General features: G+C 39.6%; 1 long non-coding RNA gene and 6 other non-coding genes across 7 annotated transcripts; 1 reads left to right on the top strand and 6 right to left on the bottom strand.

The window, feature by feature from the left end:
• Nucleotides 1–4,198: 4,198 nt before the first annotated feature.
• Nucleotides 4,199–4,272, bottom strand: trnat-agu (transfer RNA threonine (anticodon AGU)). The gene has a single exon. It is a non-coding gene; the product is annotated as a tRNA-Thr (tRNA).
• Nucleotides 4,273–5,348: 1,076 nt separating this feature from the next.
• Nucleotides 5,349–5,437, bottom strand: trnar-ucu (transfer RNA arginine (anticodon UCU)). The gene is given in 2 exon segments: nt 5,349–5,384; nt 5,401–5,437. It is a non-coding gene; the product is annotated as a tRNA-Arg (tRNA).
• Nucleotides 5,438–5,576: 139 nt separating this feature from the next.
• Nucleotides 5,577–5,650, bottom strand: trnat-agu (transfer RNA threonine (anticodon AGU)). The gene has a single exon. It is a non-coding gene; the product is annotated as a tRNA-Thr (tRNA).
• Nucleotides 5,651–6,480: 830 nt separating this feature from the next.
• Nucleotides 6,481–6,554, bottom strand: trnat-cgu (transfer RNA threonine (anticodon CGU)). Its single transcript has one exon. It is a non-coding gene; the product is annotated as a tRNA-Thr (tRNA).
• Nucleotides 6,555–7,887: 1,333 nt separating this feature from the next.
• trnar-ucu (transfer RNA arginine (anticodon UCU)) lies at nt 7,888–7,976 on the bottom strand. The gene is given in 2 exon segments: nt 7,888–7,923; nt 7,940–7,976. It is a non-coding gene; the product is annotated as a tRNA-Arg (tRNA).
• A 139-nt stretch (nt 7,977–8,115) lies between these two features.
• Nucleotides 8,116–8,189, bottom strand: trnat-ugu (transfer RNA threonine (anticodon UGU)). The gene has a single exon. It is a non-coding gene; the product is annotated as a tRNA-Thr (tRNA).
• A 942-nt stretch (nt 8,190–9,131) lies between these two features.
• LOC143747586 (uncharacterized) lies at nt 9,132–9,794 on the top strand. The gene is made up of 3 exons (XR_013206764.1): nt 9,132–9,273; nt 9,465–9,580; nt 9,676–9,794. It is a non-coding gene; the product is annotated as an uncharacterized LOC143747586 (long non-coding RNA).
• Nucleotides 9,795–25,206: the final 15,412 nt, after the last annotated feature.

Here is a 25,206-nt window from a genome sequence, read left to right as displayed (position 1 = left end):
CCTCCCGGTCTTCGAGATCTCTACCCGGAACCGCTTCTCCCCTCTTCGTGAGCCGGAACGTCACGCCGCCTTGATCATCGGCACTTCCATGGTCCGTCATGTCCGTGCTACCTCAGGTAAGCGTAAGGTGCGCACTCACTGCTTTCCTGGTGCTCGTGTTCTTGATGTCGCTGCACAGATTCCCGAGATCCTGAACGGTGACGAGCGCGTCGGAGCTGTGGTCCTACACGCGGGGACGAACGACATCAGGCTGCGGCAGACGGAGGTTCTGAAGAAGGACTACAGGAGCCTGATCGAGACGGTTCGCAGCACATCGCCTGAAGCAACGATCATCGTGTCTGGACCGCTTCCCACGTACCGACTAGGACAAGAAAGGTTCAGTAGATTATTTGCTCTAAATGAATGGTTAATGTCATTGTGTAATGAACAGAAACTGCTCTTTGTAAATAATTGGAATCTGTTCTGGGAGCGACCTAGGCTCTACCGTGCTGATGGCCTGCACCCCAGCAGAATCGGAGCGGCTGTTCTGTCGGACAACATCTCCAAGACGTTACACACCATATGACTAGTAAGTCAAAGTCCAAATCACAGTCTTTGCTGTCCCAACTTAATTGATATAAGTAGTGTAGAACATTATATAGAAACTGTGTCTATTCCTCGCTTAGTGAGGCCAAACAATAAATCTAGTGTAGGATCTAGCAAAAATCTTATTGTAATTAAACCAGAAAATCTAAATATCAGTGAACAAAATCAATTTCTAAAGCTAGGTCTTCTAAACATTAGATCGCTCACACCTAAGGCGGTTATTGTAAATGAAATGGTCACAGATAATAGTTTCGATGTACTTTGCCTTACGGAAACCTGGCTTAAACCAAATGATTATTTCGGTCTAAATGAGTCTACTCCACCAGGATACTGTTATAAGCATGAGCCCCGTCTGATCGGTCGTGGCGGCGGTGTTGCAACAATCTATAGAGATATTCTTAATGTTACTCAGAAAACAGGTCACAGGTTTAATTCGTTTGAAGTACTTGTGCTAAATGTTACGCTCTTAGATGCAAGAAACAAATCCATATTATCTCTAGCCTTGGCTACCCTATATAGACCTCCAGGGCCCTATGCTGATTTCCTAAAAGAGTTTGCATACTTTCTCTGAGATCTATTGGTCAATGTCGATAAAGCAATAATTGTTGGAGACTTTAACATACACGTAGATAATACAAATGATGCGTTAGGGACTGCGTTTACAGATTTATTAAACTCCTTTGGGGTCACGCAAAACGTCAGTGGTCCCACTCATCGTCTAAATCATACACTAGATTTAATTATATCATATGGAACCAATCCAACTGATATAAATATTATACCGCAAAGTGATGATCTCACTGATCATTACATGGTAACTTGTATAATACGTACTGCTGAAATTTGTCACGTTGCGCCACGTTATAGACCAGGCAGAACAATCCTTCCAACCACTATAGATAGATTCTCAAATAGCTTACCTGATCTATCTCAGCTGCGCAGTGCACCCAAACAAACAGATGAACTAGAGGAAATGACTAGCAGTTTGAGCACCATGTTCTCTAGTACACTAGATATTGTTGCACCAATTAGATTAAAAAAGGTTAGAGAGAAAACTAAAGCACCATGGTACAACAGTGCTACGCATGCAATCAAGAGAGAAACTCGTAACTTAGAGCGTAAATGGAAACAAACTAATTTAGAGGTCTTTAGAATCGCGTGGAAAGACAGTATGTCACGTTATAAAAAGGCTCTAAAAGCAGCAAGGGCTGAGCATCTCCGCAAACTAATAGAAAATATCCAAAATAATCCAAGGTTTTTATTCAACACCGTGGCTAGACTAACAAATAAACAAACATCACCAGAGCAAAATATTCCATTACAATATAGTAGTAATGATTTTATGAATTACTTCAATGAGAAAATAGAAAGCATCCGAAACACAATTGTAAATATACAATCCTCTATGATGTCTTATGATTCAGCCTCAATTATGGCCCCTCTAGAACAACTACACCGCTTTACAACTATAGGACAGGAAGAGCTAAATAAACTTATCATTGCATCTAAACCAACAACATGTTTATTAGATCCAATACCCACTAAACTACTGAAAGAAGTGTTACCTGTAGTCGAAGAGCCTCTTCTTAATATTATTAACTCGTCTTTATTTTTAGGTCATGTTCCAAAAGTATTCAAGCTGGCAGTAATAAAACCTCTCATTAAGAAACCGCAATTAGATCCAAATAACTTAGCAAATTACAGACCCATCTCAAATCTTCCATTTATGTCTAAAATACTAGAAAAAATTGTGTCCGCTCAATTGTGCTCTTTCTTACAAGAAAATGATATCTATGAAAAATTCCAGTCGGGATTCAGACCGCATCATAGCACAGAAACTGCGCTAGTTAAAATTACAAATGATTTACTTTTAGCTTCTGACCAAGGCTGTATCTCAATACTAGTTCTACTCGATCTAAGTGCTGCGTTCGACACTATCGATCATAAAATACTCCTGGATCGACTACAAAACTACACTGGTGTTCAGGGACAGGCATTAAGCTGGTTTAGATCTTACTTATCAGACCGTTACCATTTTGTCTGTCTAAATGGGGAAAAATCAAAGATAACGTCAGTAGACTATGGAGTGCCGCAAGGATCGGTGTTAGGCCCTCTGCTATTCTCAATATATATGCTGCCACTTGGTAATATTATAAGAAAACATGGAATTAATTTCCACTGTTATGCTGATGACACTCAATTATATATCTCATCACGACCAGATGAAAACACTAACTTATCTAAATTGACCGAGTGTCTAAATGATATAAAATGCTGGATGACGTGTAATTTCCTGCTATTAAATTCAGATAAAACGGAGGTACTACTTATTGGTCCAAAAAACTACCCACAAAATCCCTTACAATACAACTTTAATTTAGAAGGATGTCCTGTTACTTTATCCACTACAGTAAAAGACCTGGGTGTTATACTAGACCGCAACTTGACTTTCGAAAATCATATTTCATATATTACAAGAACAGCCTTTTTCCACCTTAGAAACATTGCTAAGCTACGCAACATGCTATCTGTTTCTGATGCAGAAAAGTTAGTTCATGCATTCATGACCTCGAGACTAGATTACTGTAATGCTTTATTAGCTGGCTGTCCTGCATCCTCAATCAACAAGCTACAGTTAGTGCAAAATGCAGCTGCTAGAGTTCTTACTAGATCAAGAAAATATGATCATATAACACCTATTTTATCATCTCTACACTGGTTACCTATTAAGTTACGTATCAATTACAAAGTATTCCTACTGACCTATAAAGCCCTAAATGGTTTAGCTCCTGTGTATTTAACAGACCTTCTATCGCCATACAATCCATCGCGCTCTTTAAGATCACTAAATTCGAGGCTTCTGGTCATTCCTAGGATATCTAAGTCCACTAAAGGAGGGAGGGCGTTCTCGCATTTAGCTCCTAAACTCTGGAATAGCCTTCCTGATATTGTACGAGACTCAGACTCGCTGTCCCAGTTTAAAACTAGATTAAAGACGCATCTCTTTAACCAAGCATTCACCTAATGCTTAACCTTTGATACTGCTGAATCAGTTCGAATGCATTAACATTATGAACATCAGCTATGCTAATTATTTCCCATCTGCCTTTCTGCTGTTATCTCGGGACGCTAGTCCCGAGGTAAATAGCGTTCGTCAGCTCCAGTTTGTATCCAGCCTCTCACGGAGACTTCAGATGCCCCAACGCCTGTGAAGAGACGACTCGACGCCTGTGAAGAGACGACTCAAAGCCGGCGATATGTTATGCCATAAATTAATACTTGATTAACTAACTGTATTTTCTATGTACATTTCCGAAATGCAATTTCTGTAAAGCTGCTTTGAGACAATGTGTATTGTGAAAAGCGCTATACAAATAAATTTGAATTGAATTGAATTGAATTGAACCCACAACCTTTGAATACCTCCATTCACAATCTAGAAGTCCAATGCGCTATCCATTGCGCCACAGAGCCACAAAAGACAAGCTTTAAGACGCTATTGGATGCACATCACTTCTTAGATTTCCTCATTTTGTGCAGATGCACACTGTTCAGCATGCAAAGATTTACATATGTAAAAGATTAAGTGAGCGGTGCCCACATCCTGTGGCATAGGCACTGCTGGGATTCGAATCCATGATCTCCTGTTTACTAGACAGGCGCTTTGACCAACTAAGCAACAGCGCCAGTTACTGTCGCTGGTTCGATGCTTTTGTATACAAAGTCTAAAAGAGGTAGCATGTCAGGAGAATAGCTGATTACATCATGAATAGGTCCCTTTGAAGTTACAGGATTATTTCCAAAACCTGAAAGGTGTGCAGGCTTCTGTTGAGGGATAAGGGTGTTGTGAACTTTTTCTTTGTAGAAAAGTTAGAAGCTCAGACCAGGAGACGGTGGAAGTTTTCCAAGCAGAAGTTCTTTATTGCTTGTCGGTAGCTGCAGTCATTCCAACATCGTCTAAATTAAAGTAACTTTACATGGTATATTATAGGCATTTTAAGAGGAGGGACTTCTGGAGGTGGAGATAAATTCAAACAAAGCATGCAAATATAGTACGAACACACCCTACTCTGAGGGCATTACCAATCCAATGGAATCAGCATAACTATTCAAATGCTGATAGTGGCCAGGAACTCTGGTTCCAAGAGCCATCTCAGAGCCATTAAAGAAAGTCTCAGTGATCAGACTCATTTAACTTACAATGGAGAAAACAGGATTTGCCAGATTCTCTTGCTGGAAACTGTTTCACAGCTGATATCATTTACCATCCTAACCTGAAATGCTAACTTCAACAAACAGAACTTTCTCAGTTTATATATGATAGTATTAGAAGTTAGATTAAACCTTTTAATAAACTTGTATTCCTTCAAGGGACAAGGGAATATCTCAAGCCATTTATTTCTGGATCGAAACTCTCAGTACTCGTGTCTCAAATGTTTCGGGAACCTCTAGTTACGATACATCTAAATGCTGTTTCAGCTTGGAGAAATGGAAAGCGTGTTTTTTTTTCTTCTTTTTTTTCTAGGTAGGTGGCCAACAATAGGTTGTTGCAGATTTTGGCCTAGGCCAGTGGATTTCAACCTATTCTTATTTAAATAGGTGACTTAAGTTAATTAGTAGAGTACTCTGTGATCTGAGTTGGGTGTGTCCAATAAGGGAAATAAGCAGAACGTGAAGGGTATGCTTCTGAAGTAGTTTGTGGATTCAAGTTCTAAGCATATGCTTGTCCAACACAAAGACATCTGAGCAAAGGAGGGTATGCACGACTCTGGTGGGACTCGAACCCACAACCTTTGAATATCTCCATTCACAATCTAGAAGTCCAATGCGCTATCCATTGCGCCACAGAGCCACAAAAGACAAGCTTTAAGACGCTATTGCATACACATCACTTCTTAGATTTCCACATTTTGTGCAGATGCACACTGTTCAGCATGCAAAGATTTACATATGTAAAAGATTAAGTGAGCGGTGCCCACATCCACTGGCATAGTCACTGCTGGGATTCGAACCCAGGATCTCCTGTTTACTAGACAGGCGCTTTGACCAACTAAGCCACAGCACCACTTGCTGAACCTTCTACAATGTGTTGCTATAAAAAGTCTAAAAGAGGTAGCAGGTCAGGAAAATAGCTGATTACATCATGAAAGAGGTTAGGGGATTATTTCCAAAACCCGAGGGGCATTCAGGGCTCTGTTGAAGAAAGAGGGAATATCTGAAACTCTCAATACGTGTTTCTGAAATGTTTTTGGAACCTCCAGTTACAATACATCTAAACTCTGTCTCAGCTAGGAGAAATGGAAAGCAATCTATGCTATGCTTTCAGCTGATCTGAAAGACAAAATCCAGAAAGCTTTTCATGAATTATATATTCATATTTGTAAAGACTGTTTTGAATACATCCAGAGGCTGGATCTCAACAATAGGAAGTAGCAGATTCTGGCCTAAGCCAGTGGTTTTCAAAACATTCTCGAAACCTCCCAGACGCTATACATTTTCGTTATTTACCTTATTTCAAAAGGGTTAATTGAGCTACTTAGTAGAGTACTCTATGATCTGACGTGGGTGTGTCCAATAAGGGAGATGAGCAGAATGTGAAGGGTAGGCTTCTGAAGTAGTTTGTGGACCCCAGTTTTAAACATATGTCTGACTCACAGAGACATCAGAGCAAAAGAGGCCACTGACTATTCTGGTGGGACTCACAACCAGGGAATTTCTCCATTCGCATCCTAGAAGTCCAAAGTTCTATCCATTGTACCATAAAATGACACACTTCAGGGAAGTGTTGCATGCGCAGCACTTCTTAGTTTTTCCAGTTTTGTGCAGGTAAACACAGTTCGTCATGCAAAGACTTTCATATGTGAAAAGGTTAAGCACTCCCATATCCTGTGCCAAAGGCAATGCTGGGATTTGGACCCAGGATCTCCTGTTTACGAGACAGGCGCTTTGACCAGCTAAGCCACAGCGCCAGATACTGTGAAATTTGTTGGTAAAACAAGTCTAAAAGAGGTACCACATCAGGAAAACAGCTGATCACGTCATGAACGAGGTCCCTTAGAGGTAAGAGGATTGTTTCCCAAAACACGAGGGCCTTTCACGCCTCAAGGGAATGTCTGAACTCATTTAATTTTGGCTCTACACTCTCGATAGTCATGCCTAAAATGTTTCCTGAGCCTTCTTCTGATATGAAAGGGCAAAATCCAGAAAGATATCCATGTATTATTCTTCATATATGTAAAGACTTTGTTTGTACAAATATCCATAGGCTTGACCATATCAATCGGTAGTAGCAGATTTCAGGCCTAAGCCAGGAACTTGCAAACCATTCTTGAAGCGCATCTGCACCACATATATATATTTGTTTTATTATCTCTCTCATTTAATACAGGTGAATCAAATAATTGATTGATAAGTAACGTACTGGACGATCTGACTTGGGTGTGCTCAATAAGGAAAAGAAGAAAAATGTGCTGCGTAGGCTTCTGAAAAAGTTGGAAAACCCCAGCTTTAAGCAAATGTCAGTCTGGTAAAGACGTCTGTGCAAAGGGACACCATTCGTGACTCTGGTGGGACCCAAAAAATGGGACACTTTTTAAAACCTTCATTTGCAACCGAAAAGACCAGATTGTCTTTCCTGCCAAGACTTTCACATCAGAGATGATTGAATGACTACTCTTAGAAGCCACAGATAAGACACTGCTGGGATTCGAACCCAGGATCTCCTGTTTACTAGACAGGCGCTTTAACCAACTAAGCCACACAAAAGTTACTGTCACTGGTTCGATGCTTTTGTATACAAAGTCTAAAAGAGGTAGCATGTCAGGAGAATAGCTGATTACATCATGAATAGGTCCCTTTGAAGTTACAGGATTATTTCCAAAACCTGAAAGGTGTGCAGGCTTCTGTTGAGGGACAAGGGAATATCTCAAGCCATTTATTTCTGGATCGAAACTCTCAGTACTCGTGTCTCAAATATTTCGGGAACCTCCAGTTACGATACATCTAAATGCTGTTTCAGCTTGGAGAAATGGAAAGCGTGTTTTTTTTTCTTCTTTTTTTTCTAGGTAGGTGGCCAACAATAGGTTGTTGCAGATTTTGGCCTAGACCAGTGGATTTCAACCTATTCTTATTTAAATAGGTGACTTAAGTTAATTAGTAGAGTACTCTGTGATCTGAGTTGGGTGTGTCAAATAAGGGAAATAAGCAGAACGTGAAGGGTATGCTTCTGAAGTAGTTTATGGATTCAAGTTTTAAGCATATGCTTGTCCAACACAAAGACATCTGAGCAAAAGAGGGTATGCACGACTCTGGTGGGACTCGAACCCACAACCTTTGAATATCTCCATTCACAATCTAGAAGTCCAATGCGCTATCCATTGTGCCACAGAGCCACAAAAGACAAACTTTAAGACGCTATTGCATGCACATCACTTCTTAGATTTCCACATTTTGTGCAGATGCACACTGTTCAGCATGCAAAGATTTACATATGTAAAAGATTAAGTGAGCGGTGCCCACATCCTGTGGCATAGGCACTGCTGGGATTCGAACCCAGGATCTCCTGTTTACAAGACAGGCACTTTGACAAACTAAGCCACAGCGCCACTTGCTGAACCTTCTACAATGTGTTGCCATAAAAAGTCTAAAAGAGGTAGCAGGTCAGGAAAATAGCTGATTACATCATGAAAGAGGTTAGGGGATTATTTCCAAAACCCGGGGGGCATTCAGGGCTCTGTTGAAGAAAGAGGGAATATCTGAAACTCTCAATACTTGTGTCTGAAATGTTTTTGGAACCTCCAGTTACAATACATCTAAATTCTGTCTCAGCTGGGAGAAATGGAAAGCAATCTCTGCTATGCTTTCAGCTGATCTGAAAGACAAAATCCAGAAAGATTTTCATGAATTATATATTCATATTTGTAAAGTACGGTGGCCGAGAAGGGTCACAACACATACAAACCCCACAACAACTACATATTCAGAAAACACATACAAATTCAGAAAACACATGCAAACAACGCCACAACAACTACATATTCAGAAAACACATACAAATTCAGAAAACACATACAAATTCAGAAAACACATGCAAATTCAGAAAACACATACAAATTCAGAAAACACATGCAAATTCAGAAAACAACTTTGTCGATTTCACATTCGCTGCAAATATTCGCAGCACGAGCAAATAGGGAAACAAACTGCAAACTGCAAAAACACAACGGAAATGTTTCCGGGGGGGCCATAATCAGTGACGGACCCGCATCCATCCGGTTGTCTTAGCGCTATTTTTTGAATGTGTGCTGTGCTTTTCTTGTCTCAAGAGGTAAGTGTTTCTCTTTCATTATGACAGACTTGTCGATGTGCTCTGATACCGAAGTGGTTTTGTGTGTTTTTAACATATTAAGTTATTGTCCCCATAACGTATTAGTCTGCCAACGTTGTTAGCTGGAAACTAAGTTAGCTGGCTAGCTCGCGTCTGGCCATTAAATAGATGCATTACTGGCGTTTGTACAATGTTGTCCTGATATCTGAACTATTTATTTAATTTTTAGTTTGAAATGTTCTGTCCGTATTGTGCCGAGCAACTGGGGGACGCTCCCAAGTTTTGCCCGTCGTGTGGTCTGAACGTGGGGTTCCTTACGGTGTGTCCATCCACGTCATCAAGCCTAGGCCGTGGGCCTACAGGTAATATCCCCTTACTGTGCTCCCATTTTAACGTTACTGTGCTGCATTGAATTGTCCCATGGTTTTAGCTGTCAGAAAGGTGGCAATTTATCAACCAATCACAAAGCATAGCTATAATGAATCAGTGTGTGTGTGTGTGTGTGTGTGTGTGTGTGTGTGTGTGTGTGTGTGTGTGTGTGTGTGTGTGTTAGTGAATGAGACAAGTATCCAAGGAAGAGCAGGTCAATTCATGAGGTTCAGGGAAGTTAAAGAGGCTGAGAGGAGGACCTTTTCAAAGGCTAAAAAGAAACCAAACATTATGGTCAAGGTAAACTAATATGGAGGTTTAGGTCACAATGTGACTATTACACAGTACACACAGTCTTAAACATGTTTGTTTTTCTTCTTTTCTTATTTCTGTAGATTTCAATTGGCATAATGACCAGAACAAAATATGGGTTAAAACCTATAAGAGGGAAAACTTTGCCATTAAATGTTGAACCCCTGTGGTCATCAAAACAAATTTTGCCAGCTGCTATAAAAAAACAGCAAGATTTTAATCAAGACATGATGTACGATGGAGAATATGTCCTGGTATATCCTGATGGCTCTCAGGTACAAAATATACCAGGCACAGACAAACCCTTTGTCCTTGAACATTATAAAGAGGCCATTGGAAAGTCTTACCAGAGGATCGTACTGTACAACTGCCCCCTTCAGGATTCGAGTAAGTATTGAAGTACATGTATGTAAAATAATAATAATAATAATTGATAATGGTTGGTAATTAAGTGAGTTCTTAATTTAATTTGAGCTGGTTGTAAAATTGCCATATATTTTGCATATACCTAGCCTAATAATGATGCATCATTTTCTCTTTCCAAAGTCATGGAGATGACTCCTCTTCAGAATCCGATGATGAGGCATTTGCTAGCCTTCCACTGAAAATGTAAGTTTCTCCCGCTAATTTGAGACCTGTGCTTGTGGTTTTTGATTATCCACGTATTTCACAGCATTCATTTATTTTTTCTTTCAATTGCGAGAAGGAATAGATCGAGCATGTTGTGCTCTTTAAATCATATTAACAAATATCTATATTATGATTTAAATTAAATTATTCAAATTATTTGTTTGTTTTAGTTTACCAAAACAATGTCCACCAACAGTGTCCAGGCCATCTGATGGGCAAGTATGTATTATTCTGTAATGTTATTAAGTTTATGTTAATGATGTAATTATTGTTAATTTGTTTGGTGTTATCTCTACTTTCATAAACAGGCCAATGGAGCAGGACCAGGACCCAAAAACACCACATCATGTGACTTCTACAAGTAAGTCACAATGGATTCAAATTGTTCGTTCATTGCACTAATACTTTTGGCTCTGGGTTTAGCATGAAATATTGACTGCTGAATGTAATGCATTACAGTACCAAGTATAACACTTTTTACTGTAATTTCACAACCATCTTGTTTTAGTATTTCATTGTTCCTTTAATCCACAGCACATATACCAAGATCTATGCACCAGTTGTCATTGACAGCAGTTGCTCTGATGTTGAGGACGTAGACAATTTTCAGGAGGAAGACAGGTACTTTGATAGAAATAATGCTGTCAACCTTTGTTGTTGTTTTTTTTGTTTGTTTCCTCAGATATATTACATAGTTCAAGCTACATTTGGCATTTTACCTGGTTTCTGTTGCCATACAATTATTAAAGCAAATATTCAAATTGTATATATTTTTTTACTTACCCCTAAACCGAAACAAAATCTGGCAGAAATTATTGAAAGCTTGCAATGTGTGCTTCATGCTTATGCCCATCACATTTCATCACACACATATGGTGTTCTCACTGTAATGGGACCATAAAAGATTTATATTTTAATTATCCAAATAAAAGGCAGTGTTAATGTTTCTCTTTCTTGTGTTGCAGAGACGCAGATATTGGACTGACGGCTGCAGACGTTCTGTCAAATCTGTCATACAACATTAACACAAAAAGCTGTAGCAGGTTAAATATAAACCGTGCTAATGTCTGGGATGGTGCTCTGAGGGGATTCAAACGTTCCTCATTTGACCCCACCTGTAGCCTTTTGGTCAAATTCACTGATGACATCGGGCAAACAGAGGAGGCTGTGGACACAGGAGGGCCTACATGGGAATTTCTGACACTCTTGATGGACGCCATTAAAACCAGTCGATTTTTTGAAGGCAAAGAAGATGGCAAATACCTGTCATTTGATAGCAAAGGTAATTCACTTTTTGTCACATTTTGACAGTATTATAAATCAATTTGAACTAACCGTGGAACATTGCCATTGTTAGCTGCAGAAGGTGATGAGTATTTCCATGTTGGAAGAATGGTTGCCGTCTCCATTGTACATGGTGGTCCAGGGCCTCGATGCTTTTCCCCAAGCTTCTACCAGTACCTGGTTGGTAAAGTTAAGACCATTGAGGCACCAATTGAGGATATACCTGATACTGAAGTCAGGAATGTTCTCCTTGAGGTAATTGTAATTATGTGTTTCTAAGAATATTCAAGAATTTTTTTTATATATTTTGATGAACAATCAACAATTTGGACACCCCAGTAGCTTGAAAAACCAGTGTGATATTGGAATAAAACCAGTGACTTCCATGCTTTGTCACTAATATGTAGTCTAAATTCCAACCAATACTCACTTAAAAAAGTTGGGTTAAAATCAACCCAACAGCTAATCCAATGGTGGGTTGATATAGCACCGACCTATTGTTGGGTTATTTTAACCCAATAACTTAGGTAACTAGTTTTACCCAATAAATTGGGTTTCAAAAAACGAATCTGTTGGGTTATTTGGCCAAAATGCTTTAATCAAACTATTATTAATATTAATTATAATTACTATTATTTCCATGAAAATAACTCACTCACTCACAACTTAAGTATATTAACAATGCTTTATTTACATCCAATTAGACATTGCATTCAAAAGTTATTGTTGCAAGTGTTTCAATAAATAAAATAAAAAAAAGTAATGCAATTATAAACTGCCTCATAAGGCAACGTGTTGAAGGGAACACCTCCAGGCACAGAATATTAATGTTAAAATTAATTAATTTAGAGTTATGTTTTAAGTTCTAAGAAACATGGATCACAAAAACACAAATAAACAGTTGTAAACATTACAAGTTGTAAACATTTTCATTAAGTTATTGTTTGCAATTGCTTTCATTTACTTCCTTAAAATAAGAAATTCTTTCAATAAATAAATAAATAAATAAATAGAAGTAATGCAATTATAAACTGCCTCATAAGGCGACAGTGTGTTGAGGGAACAGCTCCTGCCACAGAATGCTAAAATTAATTTAATTACAATTATGTTTTAAGTTCTAAGAAACATGGAATACAAATACACAAACAAAACAAACCAAAGCTTGTCCAGCTTATCCAATTATAAACTGCCTAAGTAGGCGACAATGAGTTGATGGAACTCCTCCTGGCACAGAATATGATGTTTTATTAACAAAGTTCGGGAGAAGCACGTTCAGATAATTAACACGGGTGGAGAGCACTCAGCAATCATGATTAAAACGGTACATATAGACTCAGCACTCTCACCTCATTTCTCTGACAGTTTAGCAGCGTCCCTCCACCACCCCTTCTCCACTCTTCTAGTCCTAAACCACTTTACATACAGGGGGGAGTACTCTGGGTTCGGGCCGAATTCCGAGCTCGGAGCCCTCCCCCCGTACAGCACGCCAAATACGCATTATACTTTATTCCCTTTAATTGTATGTAAGTGTGAACTCGTGAAATATTGTGTGTTGTAGCAACTGCCAAACAGCTGCCGCAGGCGTTGGATACTCAATGTCTAAAACATAAAATAATTTAAAGCATGTATCCACAGCTTGTAAAAGGCTGTCTTGCTCTAGTGCCGCTCCTCCCACAATGACGAAGGCTTGTGAGCAGTTGAATTTGTCCCCAAGCTGCAGGACATGAGGGAATTGCCTCCGTTGCTCCTCCTCCTCCAAATACTTGATGATGTTTGTTCCAACCTTTAAATAGAAATTTTAAATGGTAAATATGCACAAATGGATCAAATATTACCCCAAATGTGTTGTCATAAATGATGTACCTACAGGCTGTAAATCAACAAATGCTTGTTTTGCCTCATGGTAAGAGGGCCGAGCCATCTTGTAGCCTGTTTTGTGTGGCAATGGAGGAAGGATAGCTGGCAGGGTTTTTAAAGCAACATCTCCAAGAGTGTCTTTACATAAAACAGAAAGAACAATGGATTAATCTTTAAACAAGTGCATTATATCATAGACAAAATATTATAACTTGACATGAAAGTACAGAGCTGTTGTGCAGGATTTTCTCACCAGAAGAAATGTTATTGGGTACACAAAATAACCCAACATTTTTTAGAGTGTACACACAGTGTTTTTATTTTACTCTAGATTAAGAATGCTAGGACACTGGAAGAACTCGTGGAACTCGCAGATAAGCACTCCAGCATGCTTCAGACAGCAGGATGCTATAATGCCTGAGGACACTGGAGGATAAGGAAAAAGTTGTGGATGGTTACATCCAGTGGTACTTCACCTACCGCAACAATGTTTCCTTCCAGAGGTAGGTCACTCTGACTACTTTGTAAGAATTCAAACGAGAATTTGAATGAAACTCAAATGAGTGTCTAACAAATGTGAGTCCTACTGGCAATAGCATTAAGAACTTACCATGATCTGCCTCTTCCCCTCACCCACAACCCAACCCGGTAATAGGTTCAAGGATGGCCTGGCTACCCTCAACTTTTTCAACGCTCTGGAACAGCATCCCTCCATTTTCCTGCCCTACATGTGTTACAGTGCGGAAGACCTGACAGCCGAGAGTGTAGAGTCACTGTTCCGTCCAGAAATGAGCCCAACTGGTAGCTCAAATCGCCATGAGGAGGAGAGAGTGCTTGGCTACTGGCTGGACTACTTAATCGCTGTAAAAGGTATAATTTTCTGTATGTTGTTTGAAGTGAAGTTCACAAATGGATGATAAATCTCAATGTGTTTCTTTACTCCCAACCCCCACAGAGGAAGGGTCAGGGATGTCCTTGCAGGACATTCTGATGTTCGCCACAGGCCTGAAAGAAATCCCAGCAGCAAAATTAATACCACAGCCTCAACTCACATTCCAGAAAACACTCAAGGTTTCCTGAGGCTAATGTCTGCGCGAACACATTAAAACTCCCGATCTTACCCTCATATGAAATCTTTGAGGAAGCCATGAATTATGGAATCAAGAACGCTCCAGGATTTGGGCTCCATTGAGGTGTCAATCAGAAATTAATTATCAGTGGCAAATTTGCATTATTGTTGTTACTGTTTGCATTGCACTTTGCACTGTTACATTGTTTACAGAAATCCATTTTTTTTTTATAAGAAAAGGTGCAAGTTTCTCTATTTGGAAACTTTTCATGGCAGATTTACATTGCTGTTACTGTTCGCACTTTACTATTTGTATGGTTACATGGTTTACAGAAGTCCAATGATTTTTTGTATAAGAAAAGGTGCAAGTTTCTCTATTTGGAAACTTTCCGTGACAGATTTACATTGCTGTTACTGTTCGCACTTTACTGTTTGTCAGTATTTTAACAGTTAAAAGAAATAAAATAATTTTTATAAGAAAATGTAAGTTTGTCTATTCTGAAACATTTTGCAAGAGCCATCAGAATGAAGTTTATTTGTTGTTGCATAAATTGGTCATGAAATGTTACCGATCTAGCATGAAAGTCACCATTAGCTTCAGCATACCGTATTTATCAACACTGTTAACACCAAAAGCATACATTGTGATGGTGGAAAAAGTAAGGGAAGTCATTGCAATCGATTAATATCTTTGCTTTTAATTTAACCTTTAATTTAAGGTGTCCATATCAGTACACCACACTGGAGGCAATGCTGTCTGAAAGAAAATAAACTGCCTACACGTCTGTTAGTTCTCTCTCTCAAAGACCAGCCATTTCCTTAAGTCTAATGTAGTTGTCAACAGCAGCTGGCCAGTTGATGGGTGGAGCGAGCTGGCTCTGTCTCTCCAAGTTGGCAAAATATGCTTGGAGGTTAGCATCTCCACACAAACTGTTTGTGGGTGGCAGAAGGTCTTTGAACTCCTGTAACACTTGGGGATCCACTGGGAATCCACAATCCCTTCCACCAAACCTAAGGCCGCACAGAAAGCACAACAGTGAACTCATTTTGAATAGTGTTTAAATCTCAAAGGGAAACCAACCAAACATTTATTGAAAATGACAATACAGGTGTTACATACAAACCTGTGAGGCAGGTTGTAAATGGTATCAGGTTTCCCAGATGGACAGAGAGACTGCCGGACGGGTCTGATGGTATGGTTATTCCAAAGCTCTCGGTGTTCATCAAGCTCTTTCTGAAAGATGCCCAGGAACACATACCGTACAAGGCACTTGTGTTCATGGGTGCCATTGAAGTAGTGTCTCTCTCTCAGGTCACTGAATAAATCCATCCAGAACTGTGTCCTAATAATGGAGTACAGTGATTTTAGTTCTGTATAAATGTTTCTAATACAAATACTTAAATTATGTGACAGTCTTGGAAAACAACATTCTGCACTGCATTCACCAGTGCAGAATGGACTGTCAACACTTATTACAATTTGAAACAGTCAACCATGCACACTAATCCTTTTACTTATCATAACTATTGCACAATCGGCAGTACACAGCCTGATCCATGTATGACGCTCATATAAATAAGCCTACATTTTCAAAGTCAGCATTGTATGGTTCCAACCCAGCATAATATTACGAAAAGATTACAGAAATATGAAACAGTATTGAAAAATATGTGAGTAACAGTATTGTTAAACGTACCTCTGTTTCCTGAAAAAGGACCACCAACTTTCAATCCTTTGATTGGCAGTTGAAGTGCCATACATGTGGCTGAGAGAACCTGCAAAGTCATCGGTGTGGTCCTCTCTTAAAGAACAGTGGATGGCAGCCATGTCTCCATTTTCTGTCCCACAGTCTGTCCTAAGACGAGCCGGAAGGCCACAGCTCGAAACACACTGCAGGTAATGGTGAGCTATGTAAGGAACTCAGGTTTTGGAAATATTAATAATCAATAATATCTTGTTATTATTAATTATAAATATTTGGGTCAGTTAATTGGATTAACTTGATGTGGCTGAATTAATATTACAATCAATTAATCAGTTCTTCCAACGAACTATTTTGATTATTAATTTATTCTAATAAAGGGTATCTTTCCATGGCCACCGAAGAATAATTATTTCTTCGCCTGTACAGTACTTTGAGCCAGTAGCAAAAACCGTGATCGAAAAGGGACTTGTATTGCAAACAAAACAGAACCAAATACATATTATGTACAAGTTTTATTAACTAAATATAGATATTTATATGAATATAAATAAACTAAACAACATACACACATGAATACATAAATAGGTTAGTGATAGGATGAAATTGGAAACCGGAAGAGGGTCTATGAGAAGAACCATCAGAATTTCATTTTCACATTTCATTGAATTGAATACTTGCATTTGTAATGGGAACAATTCTTGAAATTGTTGAAAATTGGAGTCGTTGATGGTTCCGGCAGTGTCAAGTGGAAGTTGGTTGAGCGTTCTCTTTCTCCAGGAACGCATGACTGGTTTGGTGAAGGCCTGGGACTCTGTTGAGGCCACGCCGAGCACCCAGGAGAAGTGAGGAAGTCGGAAGGATGGGTGATTGGAGTCGTTGTTGGTTGGAGTCTTTGTTGGTTGGAGTCTTTGTTCCAAAACTCCTGAGATTGTCCTTGGTTCTTTGTGAGAGAGTCTTCTCTCTTTTCCATGAGGCCGGATCTGGTTGGAATCGAGGCCTGCTGGGCCCTGGGGCCCCCGTGGAGGGGGAGGGGGCTCCCCAGTCTCACCAGAACAGTGTTGCGGCTGGATGAAAAAACTAAGAGAGGGCGGTCACTGTTGCCTGCCTCTGATATACCCTGAGAAAAGAACCAACCCCTAAGGTTTGAACTGACCTATGAGTAAGGTGACATGTCCGAGAGGGGAAGCGGCTTAGACTGTTCATTCAAGCTCAAATAGACATAACAAATTCACATTGCATTCTAAGAGAAGGTGATGTACATCAAAGTGTGTGTCATTAAATGAGGATTAATTTGCTAGGAAGCATGATACAGGTGAGGTTATATTGACCGTTGGGTGGTTGTTCAACCACACACACCCCAATCAAACATACCATGTTGTTATACCTAATAGTACACGAGACAGTAAATCATCACAGTTTCTGTGAGGCATGTTCCTTCATAGATCAGAGTAACACCGCAAAGTTTATTTAATTAAAGATGGACTCTCTCTCTTAAGCATGTGGCGCATGTGGCCACATTCCTTTGAGGTCGTAAAGTCTGTTATCAGTCTTAAAGTGTTCTGTAACCGGACACCCGGCTGACAAAGTAACTTCATTTGTGAGGTTAGTTTTGGGGGAGAGTTTCATAGACCTTTATATTCATTAAATATAGTGAATATGAATAATTAGTGTGTGTCTGATTGGTCCAGACCCTACAGGTATTAGATTATTTTTTGGATTCACTGGCTTCTGTGAAGCGTTGAGCTAATATGACGCTGTTCCTGGAAATGGGAAGGCTGTTTGTAGCGAGCTGTAGTCGCGCTGATCGGGGGTGACAACCTGTCTCTGCAACTCCTTGTTAGTATATTGGAAAGTATCTCCGCCTGTCAAGCGTAAGGCCGGGGTTCGATTCCCCGACGGGGAGATCCAGTCCTTTACTGCTGCCAAAAGACCAGTACAAAAGTTTTGCTGCAGCAAACGAGTTACAGGAGGAGCTGGCCAGGGTCCCCGGACAACTGTTTTAACGACAGCTTGAGCAAAATGCAATGCGTTGGCAGGTAATCGAACCCAGGTCAACTGCTTGGAAGGCAGCTATGCTCACCACTATACCCGCAATGCAAGACCGTTGGATGTAGGCTGGAAGCCCTGTTGTGCGGTCAGCAAAGAAATTTTGCAATACATTAGCAGCTGGCAGGTGCAGATGAACTGAAACTCTCTTTGTTTGGACCTGGCACTTAAAAAAAATTGCATGAACTTATTGACTTGACCTACCAGGCTCCATATTAAAAAACAAGGTCTCTAATTTAATAATGTAACACGTTTTATACAGACACTTCATATTTGACACATGACGCCGTTCCTGGAAGTCGCTCTGATCGGGTACATCTACCGGTCTCTACAACTCCTCGTTAGTATAGTCGAGGTATAGTATAGTAGTATAGTATAGTATTTTTAGAAGATGGCTCCTTCCCATAATCTGCCCTGCAAGCAGTGTGACAGTCTTTAAATTCCACAAACAACAGTATAGAGGTCATTCGGCATGGCAGTCTACCTACAGCTCCTTGGTACGATGGCCTTCATCAGTCTCAAAAGTAAGGGTTTAGTAGCGAATTGCAGCATTTATATTTAAAATGCCTCCACTTGTTTCCGCCGGATTTAGAACTGAGAACCTTTCGCGTGTAAAGCGAACATGATAACCACTACACTACGGAAACTTGATTTGTATGTCAGTCCCACCTCTTCTAGGGTACGCTTGTTCAAAAGCAAATTAAACTATAGACTGCCCAGTGTTTTTAACATGGCAAAAGCTGCTAATTTTGTTGGCAGACAAACATTTTTTATTACTGTACAGGAAACCTCAATGGTCATTTGTTTTATTTTTGTCCTTTTCTAAAGAGATTGAACCACAAACATCCCTGCAAGTGTACTGACCTGCTCAACAGAAAATCGCATATGAAATTTTTACAAAAACCACCCACAGTTTCCGCCCAGTTTCGAACTTTCGCGTGTGATGGCCTTCAACTGTCTCAAAAGTAAGGGTTTGTAGCAAATTGCAGCATTTATATTTAAAATGCCTCCACTTGTTTCCGGCCAGTTTTGAACTGAGGACCTTTCGCGGCGGGAGTCGAAAATGGTTAAGCTTAACTTCCCTTAACTTTTCCCATTCATTCTCTATGGTAGTGCTTAACACTACGGATGCAATATACCTTTGGCCACACGTAGACTTCCTGGCGCGGTTTCGCTTTTCCGTGGCGGGTAGTTTAAAAAGCATAGTGTCATCTGTCAGTCATTCGCAGTGGAGGAGGGGAGACCCGTTTTACGAACGGAGAGATATTTGTTTACCGACTTGTCAGTAAACTTGTTTTGTTTTGTTGCTGTCTAAACTACCTGCAGACAGATTTTCCCTCAGGTGACTGCATATACATTATTATTCAAATATTTTATAATTTAAATTGCATGTATATTGTCATGTAATAGTATTGTTATCGTGTTGAATGGATTGTGACGATAAGAAACAGTAAACTCCTCGTTGTGAATACAGCCTTTATTTTATAAGAGTATCTTTGTTTGTAAAGGTGAATGTTTCATCATAATCTCTCACTATGCTTAAAATATATGTTAACTGTGCAGTAAGATGTAATGTGCAGTAGTATGGAGGACCAAACCTGCAATTAAAAATGAATGAATGAATAAATAAATGAATAAATAGATAGATAAATAAATGTGATAATAGGAAAATAAATAAAGGAATAAACGACTTGATAAAATAAATATGATTCATTTTAATCAAATGTATTTTTGTATATTTTTCCCCTAATTTATATTTTTTTGCTTTTATATTTTAATGTATTTGTATTATTTTTAATTGTATTTATTTATTATTTTATTTATTTGTTTGTTCCATTTATTCTTATATTTATTTATGCATTCATTTATTTGTATGTTTATTTATTCCAATATGTATTTATTTTCAGATTTATTTATTTTAATCTTTATTTATTTTTATTTTTCTTTCTTTAGTTTTATATCTATTCTTACATTTTTTTGATGTGCATGATAATTAGATTGGTTGGTTTTGCTTACCAAATATAAATATTAATTAGCAAATAAATAAAAGCAGAAAATAAATTAAGGGAAATAATACAAAAATTAGTTTGATAAAGAATAAATCATATTTATTTTATCAAGTCGTTTATTCCTTTATTAATTTTCCTATTATCAAATTTATCTTTTTATTTGTTTACATGTTTATTTATTCATTTAATTTCTGCGGGTTTGGTCCTCCTATAGGCAAGGCAAGGCAAGTTTATTTATATAGCACATTTCATACACAATGGTAATTCAAAGTGCTTCACATAGAAGAAATTAAAATAATCAAAAGAAATCAGAATAATTAAAACAGTTTAGAATAAAAGATAAAATACAGAAATCAGAATAATTAAAACATAAAATAAAATACAGTGCAAACAGTCGGACGAACAGTGGCACAGTGCTCATTCAGTAAATGCACAGTTAAACAGATGTGTTTTGAGTCTGGATTTGAATGTGACTACTGTAGGAGCACATCTGATCTCTTCTGGAAGCTGGTTCCAGCTGCGGCTGGCATAGTAGCTAAAAGTAGCTATAATGTAATTAATAATGCTACTATAATGTAGTAGCTATAATGTAATTAATATCAGACACACACATATATTACATTTAAATTACAAACAAATATATATATGTGTACAATTTAATGGTATAATTTAACATTTTTAATTAGTTAACTTGTTAACTTTTTATATATACATATAAACATTTTTAAAGCAATTTAAATAATGAATATTAAATAATGCAAATTTAATAAACAGTACGTGCTCTAAGGCTGCATTTATTCAGTTAAGAAACAGTAATATTATGGAATATTATAGCATTGTAAAATAACTCTTTTATATATATCACTGATGCTTTAGTATTAACTGTCTTATTTCATTTTGTTACTGTAAGTATTTAAATGCTTATGCTGAGACACTAATGAATACATTCTGATTTCAGAACAGCATCATGAAGAAAACAGTGTTCTTCCCAGGGAAAGTCAAAGTGTCTTTCAGGAAAGGCCCGTCGGGCCATTTACGCCGGGACGCATCAGAAGAGGCAAAAAGAATTAAAGACAACCCTTTACTGCAGGACAAGTCAACACCTCAAAGAGAAGATCTGGTCAAGTTGAACGCCCGTTCTGTTGTGTTACATAGAGGAGGGGATGTCTCTGACAAGCAAGAGGTGTTGGGAGAATGCATTCTTCAGTTCGGCAAGTACAAGGGCAAGTCTTTCAAGTGGTTATTAGAGAATGATGTCAGCTATGCTTTGTACCTGTCCGATAAGGTTGAGGAAGAAGAACAGGCTGGGCAGTTCAACCCAGAGGGTGCATGCAAGGATAGCCTCATTTCCTTTCTTGAGTATTCAAGAAGCTTCAAGGAAATTGAAGATTTTAAACAGTATCTGTCTCAAAGGCCAGACGCAGTGCCAGTTTTGACAGAGGATGACAATACTGTTGGATTTGGATCCAGAGCACAAGACACTTGGAGGAAGATTTGGGATACCAGGGCAGACGGATATGCTTTCTTTATAATGAGGCAGAAGTGTGTGCCAGGCAGCAAAATGTACAATTTGCAGCAGTATCTTTTAAAACAGCAGCAAAAACAGATGACCAAAAACACTCCTCCGATGCCCTCACCATCAGCTTCTGCTGCAAGACCACCTGTTCCTTCCATTACTGACTCTGATCAGCCTGGTGAGTTAATAAAATTCATGCAAGTTTGCTTATATTGATTCTTAAAGCCTGCCTAGCTACTGATGCATTTGTCATATTTTATAGTAATGGAGGAGGATGAAGAACTGGAGAGGATGATGCTGAGTATTTCTCCAACAAAATATCTCACACAGCTGAGTAAGTAAATCAAGTATTGTGTCATGTGTGTTATATATACCCATGTCAAATTCTTATAAAATTGGTATAAAATTGTACATACTGGAGAGAAACCATTCAAATTATAATGCCTAATTTTTAGGATCATCTGCAGCCACAGGATCCACAGTCTTATCTACAACAGGTTACTTTACACATCAGTTTTGGAGGCTTATTCGGTTACATACAGACTTATCCTCCATTTCTGATTTTTAATTATCTTATTTGTTGTTTTGGCAGTGTTCTTGCCTGTTCTAAAAAACATGTTCTTTTGTTCTAACTACTGTCAAGGTTTGAATATACCAGTGGTGAGGGTGAGTGCACTTCATGAATTGTATGCATGCTATTTAAACTGTTTTTATTTGTTGTGAAAAAGTGGACTGTTTACTTACAGACATTTGAACATTATCAGAATGTGCATTACTAGAATAAATAACAAAATACATAGAATAAAATAATAAATAACGATTAGTCATTTAATGTAGTCAAGACAATCAAATACATATCATGTACATTCAGTGTTTTAATATGTTTTTAATTTCCTCCCTGTGCTTTTCCTTGCAGCTCTGCCGCAACCTCCATCAACATCAGCTCCTGTGTGTAGGCCTTCTTCACAGGGTGAAGGCTTTATACCACCTCAAGCAGCACAATCAGCACCTCCACCTGCACCAATGCCGTCTGCACTGACTGAAACCCCTGTTCCCACCTACTTGAACAAAAAAAGTAAAGACAGTTAAACACACGAGCATTAAATGTGTTATACACGCATATATATATATGCATTTATTTCCTTTGCTTTGTGTTCCGTGCAGTTCTGACACAGCTTTCACCACTATCACATGCAGTCTCTAGTTCTCCCAATCCACCAGCTCCTGTGTGTAGACGTTCTTCACAGACTGATGGCTCTGTACCACCTCCTGCAGCACAATCAGCACCTACAGCTCCTGCATCAATGACGTCTGCACAGACGGAAGCACCTGTTACTAGCTACTTGCAAGATATTAGCCACTGGAACTGCTCTCTTCATCAAAGAATTTGGATGAAAACAGAGATGGAGTCCATGGGGCTCTGGCCAGGATCACACCCAGTAAGACACCTAATGAATATGGTCTCCTTGTGGCGCTATCCACCTCAGCCTGAGCTTATAGAGACAAACATGGGCCTTCCGTCACCAAAGTACTTCCAGCTCCATCCCTTTTTCATTTGGAAACCTGAGCACAGTATAAATGAAAGGCTTAGAAACAACTACATCCTGCCCTGTCTCTACAGCTGTCCAAATCCTCATGTTGTGTCCTCAGGTGTGGGAAGACCCCGAGTGATCCTTGGCACTAGTGGGCAATATTACATCCTTGCTTCATGTCTGTGCTGTAAGGCATGTAAAAAATACTGGTTCGCTGATAAACCTCAGTGGGTGGACATGCTACCACAGCGATTCAGAAACATCTTGCCAACCTTCCTCACCCATAAGAAGGCAATCTGTAAAACTGTGATGGATGAACTGAGGCGCTCTGGAAAATCCCCTAATGACATGGCCAACCAGCTGTCTGAGGTGCTTCGCCTTAAGTTTGAAAGAGCCCACCTGGCATACCTTCTCATTGTGCAGAACGTCAGGGATGCTGAAGCAGGGCTGTATGGCCAGGAAACCATCACAGGAGCATTGAGGAAGGATGACACACCTGCTTCGTTTGGGGGTTACGAAGATACTGATGGGTGGCATGGGGTGTCTGTGTCTGCACATTATCTGGTGGAGTGCCTGCTTCAGGAATATCACCGGCAAGAGGCAGCTCTCACTCAGCTCCTTCAAGGAACTTTTGGACAGGTTTTCAGATCAGATCACACACGCAAAGATGCTAAAAAAGTGACCCTCTCATCTGGCACAATGTCATCCTACGCTGTGATGAACGAGAACTGGATGATCCTGTCCTGGGTGATGCTGCAGTCTGAGAGTGAGCAATCCTTGACGTCAATGTACTGTGGGATGGCCAATCGCTACAGTGCTGCTGGCATATAGGGGTGGTGATGTCGCAGTGGATAATACACATGCCTTTGGTGTGAGAGACCGGGGTTCGAATCCACTGCGAGACACCAATGTGTCCCTGAGCAAGACACTTAACCCCTAGTTGCTCCAGAGGCGTGCGAAATATAGCAATTGTAAGTCGCTTTGGATAAAAGCGTCAGATAAATCTTGTTCTATAACCAAGATGGCGCCGCAGATGGCTGCCTCGGTGTGGAGCTTTCCATACCCAAGGCCAAGTACCAGTGGGTGGACAGGTAAGAATAATCACATCTCATCACACATCACATCAAGATGTGTAAGCAAAGGTAATGAATACATTAAAATGTATTTCCCTTTTATGTACTTAGGGACTGCTGTGCTGCTTTCAGAGTGATGGACCCAGGACAGTATGAGCACCAGCAGTGGGAAGCTTGGAGGACCACTGAAGCTACTGTGGCAGAGGTTACATCAGGAAACCTCAAGAATGTAAATGCCGCTTGCCAGAAGTACAATGAGGACATGGTGGTTAAACTAGACTTGTTTAACTGTATGCGGCGATTCACCAGGGAATGTGTTTCGGAGCACCATCCTCTGTATAGCTCGTTCTGCCAGTTCCTCTCTTCTGCCTTCTCTGTAGTAGATCAGAGTGACCTGGAGAAACTGAGGAACGCATACAAGTTCTGTGGAACTGAGCCTGCTAATCCCACAAAGCAGCACATCAGAGCGCACTGCAGGACAAAAGTGCCACATCCTAGAGAGCTGGTCCAAAGAGTGGAAGAAGTACTTCACCATTTCCATCTTGCAAAGGATCCCAACAACATCTTCCTTTTTAAACCCTCAATGCTAAAATTGTGGTGGATTCAGCGTATCCACATCCTTAGAGGCTGCCTGAGTGACCCTGAGGTGGAGGAAGGAATCCTCTACAGACATGGTGGAACGCTACAACTGAATCATGTCAAGGGTGAAGGAGCTGCTATGGCCATCTGGATCCCTGTCAGAGGCACTTCACAGCAAGAGGGGTTTCATTTCCACCAGGCTCAGTGGGTAACGGGTAATCGCGTCTCTCCTGAGCTGTTCCAGGCGCAGGGTATGACTGGTGTCGCACGCTGGAATTATCAGCGGCTGGTGGACCTGAAACAGCCTGGGCTT

Source organism: Siphateles boraxobius, unplaced genomic scaffold (assembly GCF_051911475.1).
Source record: "Siphateles boraxobius isolate OS27281-9 unplaced genomic scaffold, OSU_SipBor_1 23, whole genome shotgun sequence".
NCBI lineage: Eukaryota > Metazoa > Chordata > Actinopteri > Cypriniformes > Leuciscidae > Siphateles > Siphateles boraxobius.
The sequence above is the reverse complement of the archived record's forward strand: the minus strand, read 5'-3'. Positions and strand labels throughout refer to the sequence as shown.